Raw genomic sequence first — 11,051 nt, 5'->3', positions numbered from 1 at the left:
TCATTTACAATTGACGCTTTCTCATTTACAATTGACTATTCTCATTTACAATTGACTCTTTCGCATTTACAACTGGAAATGGTGTAGAGGTACATGGTGCATGTCTGTTTTAGTTATGGGAAAATTACACTCCTGTAAAAAAAAATGTACAGTTTTACTTAAAAATATCAAGTCTAAAGTGCGACCAAGTTTATTGGAAAAACAATTAATTTGCATGAGATCTATACTTAAAAACTACTAGATACATTTCACTTTTGCTATTAACATCACACGCAATGAGAGCTGATTTGGAAATGGTGCGCGACCAATTAACATTGCAGAGGTTAAGTCACCCAGCACGCAAAGATGATCACCTCCTACTGTATTCAAAGCGAGAGATGTAATGTTGTCGACATGTGCTGTGTAAATGCTGTGGCTACTATTTGGCGGAATATACGAGGCAGCAACAAGGGAGTCGGAACTACCATGAATTCTAACACACAGTTGGTCGAGTAGCGCATTTTGATTTTCAAGCTCAATAGTAGAAGCATGGTGCTTACATTGCACAGCGATAAGAACGCCCCCACCTCTCGCTAAGCCAGTTAGAGTGGAGTTTCTATCTTTACGAAAGACATTGTAAAGGTTAGAGTCGAAATACTCATCACTGTAGAAGTTTTCATTCAGCCAAGTCTCAATGATGACTATAACGTCGTATTCAAGATGAGAACTAAACAACCGCACAAGCTGTGATTTAGTTCTTAGTCCAGAAATGTTTTGCATGTAGATTTTCAGGCGGCAATGTTCTCTGCTTGGCCGTCGGTTGAAGCTCCTCGTTTTTTGGAAAAAAGCGAAAAGGGCGTACAACTACGTTAGCAGGCCACAGCTCAGGCAGTAATATCTTCGAGTATGAATTTACATGTACGCCCAGTTTGAAATTAATACTTTTGAGAGTACTAGCGTGGACACCTTTCTTAACAAGGTTGTAGCAAAACATCGAATTCTTATCGATACCAGTGCGATTTGAGATAAACTCTTTAACCATATCAGCCGTGACTGAATTTGAAAAGGGCGAAAGATGAAGCCATTTATAACGTTCGGCTACTGCATGCTCAGTGTTAGAGTTCGAACCAACAAAAAGTTGTTTAATATTAGTTTTCCTTTTGTTTTCGACATTCTTTCCGTTTGAGTTGGGCGATCGCGAATCGGCTGTATTATTGTTATTGACAACATTTTCACTTGTTTTGTTTTGAGAGTTAGGGCAACGCGAAGTAGAAGAAGCAATAGGTGCAGTTTGCTCATTATTAGTTTTCCTTTTGTTTTCGACATTCTTTCCATTTGAGCTGGGCGATCGCGAATCGGCTGTATTATTGTTATTGACAACATTTTCACTTGTTTTGTGTATAGAGTTAGGGCAACGCGAAGTAGTAGAAGCAATAGGTGCAGTTTGCTCAGCGGGGACAGCAGCAGGCAGAAGAGGCGTTTTTGCGTTAGCTAATCGAGGGCTTATATTCAATACCCTCTATCTGCAAAAACTCAATTTTTCAGGAGAGCAAAAAAACTGTTTTGGCAGCTGTTTTTAAAAGTGTTAATAATTTTAAGTACACACGCATGTCTTAAATATTCACGCAATATACTAAAACTAGTTTTTTACTTTTAATTCATTTAATTTTAGTTTAAAGATCAGATAGAGGTTATTGCAATTCGAATTATAACTATTTATATAGAAAAATTTGCTGATAGAGGGTTTTGCAGAATAATGAAAATGTCAGTTCTTTAGACGTAAATACTATGTTAAACTAAGATTTTAATGCAGAAATCATAGGTGTGAAAATTCGTTCCCTTCTATTCCGATGTGCCCAGGTAACCACATAATTTTAAATGTGTTTTTGTGTCAAGAGTATTTCACGTGATTTCGAAATTATATGAGAATCATTAGCACTGTTAAAAGAGGCTTCGCTGGCTGGTTTACTGTCCGTTCAGATGAGGAAATTTCCTTCGTTTATAGAGGCGAAACGTACAGCTGATTCGGCTGTAAATGCCGAGCAGTACGGGGGAAAAGCACTGAAGACAATTGTAACACCCAGCCCTTTTGTTACCACCATATCAGGAACCGTCTGTGAAAATAAGCTCCCAGGTAATTTATGAGTATCAAACTGAGCAAATGCCCTTGCGGTAGAGTTTTTACTTTAGTAAGCATCGGATGATGTCGAAATCTTTGATGTAACTTAATATACGAAATAAAGGTGATTGCTTGCTACATCGGTTTTTTTGTTGAAAGCAGGATTCGACGTGAGAGATAGCTGTTATTGGCGAGGTGGGAAATGCACGGATGCTTTTTCTCCTCTGCTACATAGTAAGGTGTTTCTAGCAATTTAAGATGTTTTTTTGCGCAGTGTCCATAAATTACGAGCCCAAAGTCAACTTTTACATAATGACAGTTCTGCTTGAAAGTAGGTTTATTGTAAAAAATCATTCCAAATATTTTCAATGTATCAGTATAGGGGAGGGGTGTTAGACAAGGAGAGGGTTGGATGTATGTATTTATTTGTATTTTCTGCATATGTGAAAAAATTACTTTTTCAGCTTAAATCTGAGCTCCTGAAGATTTGGACCAATTGATTAGATCGTTTAGTATGTTAGAAGTCAAGTCCTTAGTCTTAGAAAAAATTAAAATATCATTAGCGTATTTAGTTTGGCAATAGGAATAATAATAGCAGTTTCCCACTCTTGATGATATAACCCTTGAAATAAAATGTAGTTATGGAGTTTAATGACTCTATGTTTGATGGGATACGGATGATTTTTTAGAACGGGGTACGGGATTTTGTCTGCACCAGGGCTTTTGCCTGTCATCGAAGAGATGGTTGGTCAAACTCTTAAATAGATATGAGTAAGAGAGAATTGTGGGAATCTTCGGACCAAGTGGAGGCAAATAAACATATACACATCGCTCATTTACTTTAGTAGTGTCATAATCCAAAAAATACAAATTTTGAGTTGAGTATGCAGAAATTATCGCTACGTCTTTTTCTATTTCGTGTAAAAATATCATAGCTGTATCGATTAAGCCCTGTATGCAGCTCTCAAGAAAACGGTCCAGAAAAAATTGCCATTATTTCGCGTGTGTGTCCAAGGAATTTTGACATTTTTTGATACTTCACAGCCTGTTGCCTCACTCTTTCCTCAAGAAATAATGGAACGGGCATATATTTCTGTTGCAAAACTGGGTTGCCTTATGCTCTTTCTTCACAAAAAAACTTTAGAAAACCGTAGTAGAAAGCGTAGTAAATTTCTTAAGATCTGCGTACTGCCTTAAGGAAATTTGACTCAAGAAAATTTCTTAGCCATTTCTTGTACGTAATTTTATATGGAGTTTTTGCTTTTCTTGAGAGCTGCATACAGGCCTTTACCAGAATCTCACTAGAATAAAATATGTATTCATTTTTAGTATCGGCGTATATGTAAATTCAAAACTTTAAAGCCGTCCTTCTCGGGTTTTGATTTTTTGAGTTATGACATTATTGTAGTAAATGAGCGGACATGTATATACCTGTAAGCTACCGGCCAAACCCGATCTTAGAATAAACTATTTTTGTAACTCTCATCATCAGTCCAACTGAAGCTACGCAGTCCACAAGATTTGGTTTCGGTTGGACATCGCATTAGGTAGAACAAGTTTAGCCTGGGCAAAACTAGTTTGACCTAAGATCGGATTTTACCGGAACATATACATACATGCATCGGCACATGTAACTTACTCAGTCTTTATTTGACCTGCCACAAAAAAAATTGTAATGAAAACGATTTTCCAGGAAAATTGTATAGATAGAGGATTTTGCTTTTGTAACAAAATGTTATTGCAGATAGTGGATTTTTCAAAATGAGAATATAATACCATAAAAGCAAAATTTTAAGTTTGACATTATTGTCATGGCTGAAGGATAAATAAGAGCTCACGTTACCATCAAAAACTCATTTTCATCAAAATTGTAGATAGAGGGTATTGAATATAAGCCCTCGTAATGCTGATTGAGAGGAGTCAGAAGCAGCAGCAGCAGCATTACCATATGATAACGGCAGCAATTTATCTACGGCATCATCAGCAGCAGGCAAAGAACCAGTAGTAGAGTGATGTTTATTCTCAGGGACAGGTAGCGGCGACGGCGGCTTAAGAGAGCCAGATTTTATGTCGTTGCAGGGCAGAGATACATTTTTTCTTAAGTGTGTGACGTTTTGGGACAACATACCAACGGCAGGCGCGAGATTGTTTTCAAATAACGTTTTCTGAACAGACTGAAGTTGTTCTTGTAACCCCTCCACTTTTTTTATAAGCAGCAACTTGTCCTCATGAAGAGCATTGATTAATGAGAGAGCTTTTTGATGATCAGCTCTTAAAGCAGCGATTTCAGCGAACAGTTTGCATTATATCAGAGACATTACCTTTCTGCTTCTCAAGCCCAGTTCCGATAGTTTCTTGTTGTTGGGAAGTGAGCATGGGAGAAGTGCATTGAACTTGCGAGCGTTGGGAGTGCATTTCGAATGCATTACGATTTTCGGTATTCTTTTTTTTTTGCACTTTGCGGTTTTGTGGCTGAGTTTATGCACTCATACTGCCAGGGTGATTACGATTTGACAGATTATTCCTCTTAATTGGTTACGTGTTGCCTCTTGCGTATTATTTGCAATTTTTTAACTGATGTGCTTTTGAGCGCCAGCCGCCAACTGGAGAGCAATATTTATTGCTTAAACGAACGCCTCATTGAAGCGTTTTGATTCTGATATTGGATCGTGTTAAATTGATTGATATACACATCCGCCGAGTTTATCGAGCTGGTTGATCGGTTTCGTTATATTTTTCGATAATCTGCATGGTAGTTGAGTTGATTGCTGTGTTTCTTGCTGGTTTTCTGGCTCAAGACCTGTTTGTTGCGATGAGATTGATTTCTTCTGGCAGTTGACTTTTAGCGAAAAGGCTGTGTGAGCGTTGACAGCCTTTGATCTACTTGAACGTGACGATATGGTTCTTTCGTTGTTTTGAACGGCCGTTTAAATTTGTTATTTTTAGTTTTGGTTATAGTGATTGTTTATGTTTAGTTATCATATTATAATGTTATGTAGCATTTAAAAATGCTGTTTTTAGCACTGAAAAGTGCTCGACTACTTATTCTGTCTTCGTGTTGAGTTGGTTGTTTCTTGGTGAGTTGTTCTTTTTTACTTTTAATTGTTTATATCATTTCTTTTTTACACTTTTTTAGATGCTGATTTCAGCTTCCCTAATGAATTTACATAACTCTATAAGTGCTCTGGTGTCGCGTTTTTTGAGAATATGATGGAGGTTTTCAAATTCGTTAAAGATATCATATTTTTCCCTAATGGAGTTGTGTTTCCCACATTCAAAAATGGCATGGATGTAGTTGTCGGTTGCTTGGCAGCTCTGACAACGATCAGATTCACTTGCCCCAATTTTATGTAAGTATACTCTGTCATAGGTGTGTCCCGTGAGTAGTCTGTTTATTGTCTTTATGTCTCTAGCTTCCATTTTGGACTTAATATACCACGGATCGCTTGTAATCTCTGGGAAGTATTCAGCAAACAGTTTGCCCTTCTCCCTTGCAGTTTGGCGGCACCTATCATTCCAATTTTTCCTTAGTTCCTCATTGATTTTTCTGATTGCTTCCTCAGGAGTTAGGCTCACATTTAAAGGAGCGCCAACTTCTAAGGCTGTTTTTGCCATTTCATCCACAGTCTCATTAATTTGTATTCCCACATGGCTCGGAGTCCATGTTAGGACACAGTTTATTCCCCCCTTACTTAGGCGTTTGTGTATGCGAGCTACTATGTAGTTATTGGACTTTTCTTTCTCTATCCAATTGCATGCTACTAAACTGTCAGTGAAAATTGCGATGTTCTTCAACCCGTCCTCAACAGCAATGTCCACTGCCTTGGCAATAGCCCATGCTTCTGCAAAGGCCGAGGAAGTTTTAAAGTTGATCTTGAAAAAAAATTTTTGATTATGTGTGACATTATATACTCCACATCCCATGGCTGTTTCGCCCCCTGAAGCATCAGTTGCAAAGATAGAAAATTTGTTGTTCTTGTAAAAGTCAATCTTTTGATTATATTCTGCCTTAAATTGTTCTTTGGTCGTATCTTTTTTCCTTAGCTCGGGTTTCGCCAATACTGTCATACCTACGCTTTTTTGGAAGGTGCAGTCTGTATCAATTTTATCGAAAGTATTTTTGAATTCGTGATATATTAAGCTATAACTGGATTCTGGGTAGAAATCCTTTTTTACGCTGTTGAAGAGAGTCGGATTGTCAAACATTATCTTCACTAACTCCCTACTAGTTAGATATTTACCCCTCTCCAGAGGTTCAAGTTCATTTGCTAAAACATATATAGTGTGAACTGGAGTTGAAGGTGTAAGGCATACGCTAGGCTAGACATCTACGTAAGGTGGCATTCTGAAAAGTCATAATTTTCTTGTTTATTGTTTTCGGTATCCTTGCAGCCGTGGTTCTTGCAACTTCGACCTTGGACCTAATGAAGCTTTTATATAGGTTAACAGCCACTTTTGGTGTTATACCTGTTTTCACTGGAGTAAGACATTTCAAGAAGTTTTCGTTTTTCTTTGTGTCATTCACTAACCTTTGGAAGTGCGGGCCTACCGTCAGCGACGAGTTTATAGTTCTACCAATGAATTTAATTTGTCTCACTTGTTCAATAGGGATTTCATTTATTTTGATTTGTACATCTTGCCTATTACTTTTAGCGATGTACATTAGCTTAGTTTTTTGTATGTTGAACGACAAATTTAGTTTGGTACAAATATCATAAAATTGTTTGGCCTTCTGCTCAAGGTTTTGTCTCACCATGTCACAATTGCTTCCGTGCGATAGGATCAGAAAGTCATCTGCAAACTGATAGATGTCTGTCCCTGAGTCCCCAATACTGTGTAGTTCTTTTGTATATAAATTAAAGAGTAGCGGCGATAGACAGCTGCCCTGTGGCAGGCCATCTTCTATTATTATGGACTCCTTGCCCAGGTGCAGAATTCTTTTGCCAAAGAAATCAATAATCCATTTTATATACGTATCTGGTATTTCAAAGTTCCCTAGCAGGCTCTGCAGCTTACCTAGGGTAACACAGTTGTAGGCATTGCTTATGTCAAGCGTCAGAACTACTGCCTTTTTGCCTGCATGTTTTAAGCTGGCAACTTTATGTAGAAAATCATTGATACACATTGCCGCAGACTTTCCTTTCCTATACGCATACGATCTCTCTGGATAAATATTTTTGTCGTTTAAAAAGCCTTCCAGTCTGCCTTTAATCATGAGGTTTATAGACTTAACTAGCACCGATATAAGTGAAATTGGACGGAAATTCTTATAGTCACTTAGGTCTTTGTTTGCCTTAGGGATTGGGACGATTCTTACCTTACGCCAAGAGTCATTAATTTCACACTTGGCGAAGGCATCATTTAGTGCAGTTAGTAAATTTTTTGTCGCTGTTTCCGGCAAGGATCGAAGCATTTCATATGTGATCTGATCACACCCACCCGCGGACCTTTTAGTCTTATTTTTAAGTACACCTTTGAGCTCGTTGTCCAAAAACATAGGAACTTTGTCTGCGCAAGCAACTTTCCGCTCTACTTTTTCTTTTGTATCGTCTTCATCACTCACCTGATTTTTTAGATGTTGAAGGTACAAAGCGTCATTGGTATCGTCCCACGGTTGCTTAGACTCAGTGGATCCGGCACCTTTCATATTTTTGACAAATTTCCATGCTTCTCTAGTATTTGGGTGACTATTGAGGAGGTTTAGGTTCTTGTTGTAACTTTCTTTTTTGGCTTCTTCTACCGCATTTTTCCAATTTTCCTTGGCTTCAGTCGCAGCTCTTAAGTTTTGAGCAGTCGGGTATTTGTTGCACTTTTTTGTCGCGGCCAATTGCAGCCTAAAGAGCTTTTCCAACCCTTTGTGCCACCAGAACTTAGGGCGTCGAGAATCTTTGATCTCAAAGGTGGACGCTTTAATTTCATTAGTTAAAATATTTTCAATTTGTTTGATGTCTGTGTCAAGCTGGACAGTACCTAGATCGCTAAGCAATTTTCTTTTGGCAAGGAACGTGGATTTTTTTGTTTCAATCTGGTCGAAGCTTATTACAATTGGGTAATGGTGGCTGCCACCCAGTTGACAGGGGACCACCTCCCAGTTTGCCGATGATGTGATGTTCGTGAAGGTCAGATCCAAGACTGATCCCCTAGTAGCTTGCAGATCTGCTTTAAAGGTTATTGATCGATTGTTAAGACAGTAAAAGCTGGAGTTATTTATAAAGTTTTTAAGCCAGTTACCTCTGCTAGACTCAAAGAAATCGCCCCATTCATGTGCTCTGGCATTGAAATCCCCACATACCAATACATTTTTGTACACTTCCAATGTACCAAAAAGTTTATTGATTGTTTCTTTGAACTCTCCCACGCTTAAGGAGGGCTCAAAGTAGACCGCACATATCACTAGGTTCCGTGGAAGGTTGCATGTTTGCACAATGCATATATCGTGGCTTGAATCAAAAATAATCTTACGAAATTTGATGGATTTTCTTAAGCCGATGGCTACCCCACCATATCCATCATTTCTGTTTTTCTTGACCATATTAAAGTTTACAATGTTTTTCTTGAGATCATTTTCGTTCTGAGTAAAAGTTTCACTCAGGCAGAAAATGTCCACGTTATAGTTGTTTGCATAATATTCAATATGGTTAATGTTTTTCCTAAGAGACTGACAGTTATGTTGTAGTATCTTCATATTGTTCAAGGGTAGAAAGTGGGTTACTTGTAATAAATTTGTGGTCTAGATCTAAGCAGAATTTCTTTAGTCTCTGATCAAAATGATCAAATGCAGTTACACCTGCCTGAAAGTCGATCCTTCTAAAGGCGTCACTTGCAAATTTTATCATCTCTGCAACTAATTTCTCCATTTCGGATACGATGTGTATGTTTTCTTTTCTTAATGCTACCCCATAGGCTTCAATTGACGCATTTTTCCGTTTGGCTTTAGCCTCCGCACTTTTTTCTTCATTTGCCTTAGTGACTTTATTTTTGGATGACTGGCTAGTTCTGTATTGCTTACGCCTAAGTATAGCTGCATAGTTTCTTGGCGTTAAGATTCCGTTAACTTCCGCATCCCTATCTTTTAAAGCATCTGAAGATTGACCCAAAGCAGGGAAATCTTCATCGTCTAGCAGCCTAAACCTATTCGATGCAAAAGGTGTATAAGTCTTTATTACCTCCCTCCTAGTTAGCTTTTTAATTGTCATAATCTTACTGATTCCCTCTTCCTTCTCCCACTTGGAGCATTTATTTTTTTCATTTGCCAAGTGATTGGTCTCCCCACACAGAATACACTTGGCATTACTGCACCCTTGCTCACAGTCCCCTTGGTTTCCACACTTTAAACATCTTTTGTTGGCCCTACAGGCTTTTCCTGTGTGCCCTAACCTGCTGCTGTTAAAACACTGCCTTATGTAGGGATAGAAGTACTCAACTTCGATAATGGTGTGGTTAAGCTTGATTTCTTTGGGTAGGTTATTTGAGGCAAAGCCAATTTTGGCAGTATAGGTCGGAATTCTGTTTTCACTTTCACGACTCTCACGTCTCATAAATCTTTGTACTGAAGTTATTTTCACATCAGAGATTGCCTCATTTTTTATTTCCTCTTCTGTGATCTCCAGGGGTATGTCCCTAATCACCCCATAGGTTTCAATAAATGCTCTGGGGATAAAGGCCCTCATTTGCATTTCCTTTAACTTTTCATTTACCAAAATCTCATTTGCCGATTTAATGCTTGTTATACCTAGCTTGTAGAGCGTGACCCCAATTGCTTTGATTGTGTCAATGTCTTCTAAACCCAAATCTTTGATCATGCTCCACAGATATAACCCATTCCTTATTCTCGTGTTCCTAACTAACTCCGATTTTGATGTATCGATTAAGACGTATATTTCCCCTTTATGGTCGTGTGGATAAAGAATAGTTTCATTTTTATTATTTTGGCGCATTTCATCATGCCCCTTACTAATGTCATTTCCTACTGACAGGTTTTGTTTCCCGCCATTTGCTTTTGCCATTTTTTGATTTCCCTCTCCTACTTCTGTTTGTCTGCCTAATACCGTTTTATCCTGTACGTCATGTAAGTCATAGCTTTCATGTATGTTGTATACATGAGCGTGATTTTCATTCCTAACCTCATGGTTAGAATTGTTGGCAGGACTGCCGGTTGCCGCCATACCACTCATACCACTATTATTACTAAGCACATGGTCGTCAATTTGTTCCATGTAAGCCCAGCTCTGCATTTCAGCGTCACCTGCTACATGGCCACTGTTATTGAAAGGATTAGAGTTTGGTTTAATCTGACTCATTTGCACTTCCATTTGCCCAGGAATCCGCACGTCTTCCTCATTGTCTCTTCTTTTCTTTTTCCTGACTCTTGACCTTGACCTGGAGGATCCCTCCCGGTCAGACCCCGCCATGGTAGCAGATGACGCTGCCACGCCACGCCACACAACTATTGTCAGGTATTTTTTTTAATAAAAAAAAAAAACACAACTCCACACAAAATTTAGAAACGAAAAATATGATACTCACAAATTATCTATGTAGATAGCTCAACACCAAAGATCACTTTAGCACAGTAAATTATTTTTAGTATTTTTTCTCCAACTCACCAGCACAGAAAAAACCACCTTTCCCACTCGGACGTTGAATAAGAAGTGATTTTCGGTATTCGATGATGTTTTAGCGGCAGCGCTAATCAGCGGGGGCGAGCGAACACAACGCTCAATAATACACTACTATAAGAAAAAAATAAATTATTGGATTCCAAAAAGGTCAATATGTGCGCGTTTTGCAAAGCTAAAATTTTTTACTTCGTCTAATCTTCGGTTTTTAACTATTCTATACCATTTCTACGAAAAGTGGTTTTTTCCCCATATAAAATACATGGAAAACTTTGGGCGCTTTGAGCGACCTCTAAATATTTTTTGATTTCAAAATAAAAAATAAGGGTATATTT

The 11,051-nt window shown here is 38.2% G+C and overlaps 1 protein-coding gene across 1 annotated transcript in view; it reads right to left on the bottom strand.

Annotated features, from left to right (window-relative positions):
* Nucleotides 1-10,820, bottom strand: part of LOC118750684 — a 39,479-nt gene extending 28,659 nt beyond the window's left edge. The window contains exon 1 of the mRNA XM_036485416.1: nt 10,705-10,820. The gene's annotated coding sequence lies outside the window, so the exon portion shown is untranslated. The remainder of the gene's footprint in view (nt 1-10,704) is intronic.
* Between the last annotated feature and the right edge of the window lie 231 nt (nt 10,821-11,051).

The sequence above is a fragment of the Rhagoletis pomonella genome, unplaced genomic scaffold (assembly GCF_013731165.1).
Source record: "Rhagoletis pomonella isolate Grant_MI unplaced genomic scaffold, Rhpom_1.0 Rhpom_scaffold_00357, whole genome shotgun sequence".
In the NCBI taxonomy this organism is placed as follows: domain Eukaryota; kingdom Metazoa; phylum Arthropoda; class Insecta; order Diptera; family Tephritidae; genus Rhagoletis; species Rhagoletis pomonella.
The sequence above is the reverse complement of the archived record's forward strand: the minus strand, read 5'-3'. Positions and strand labels throughout refer to the sequence as shown.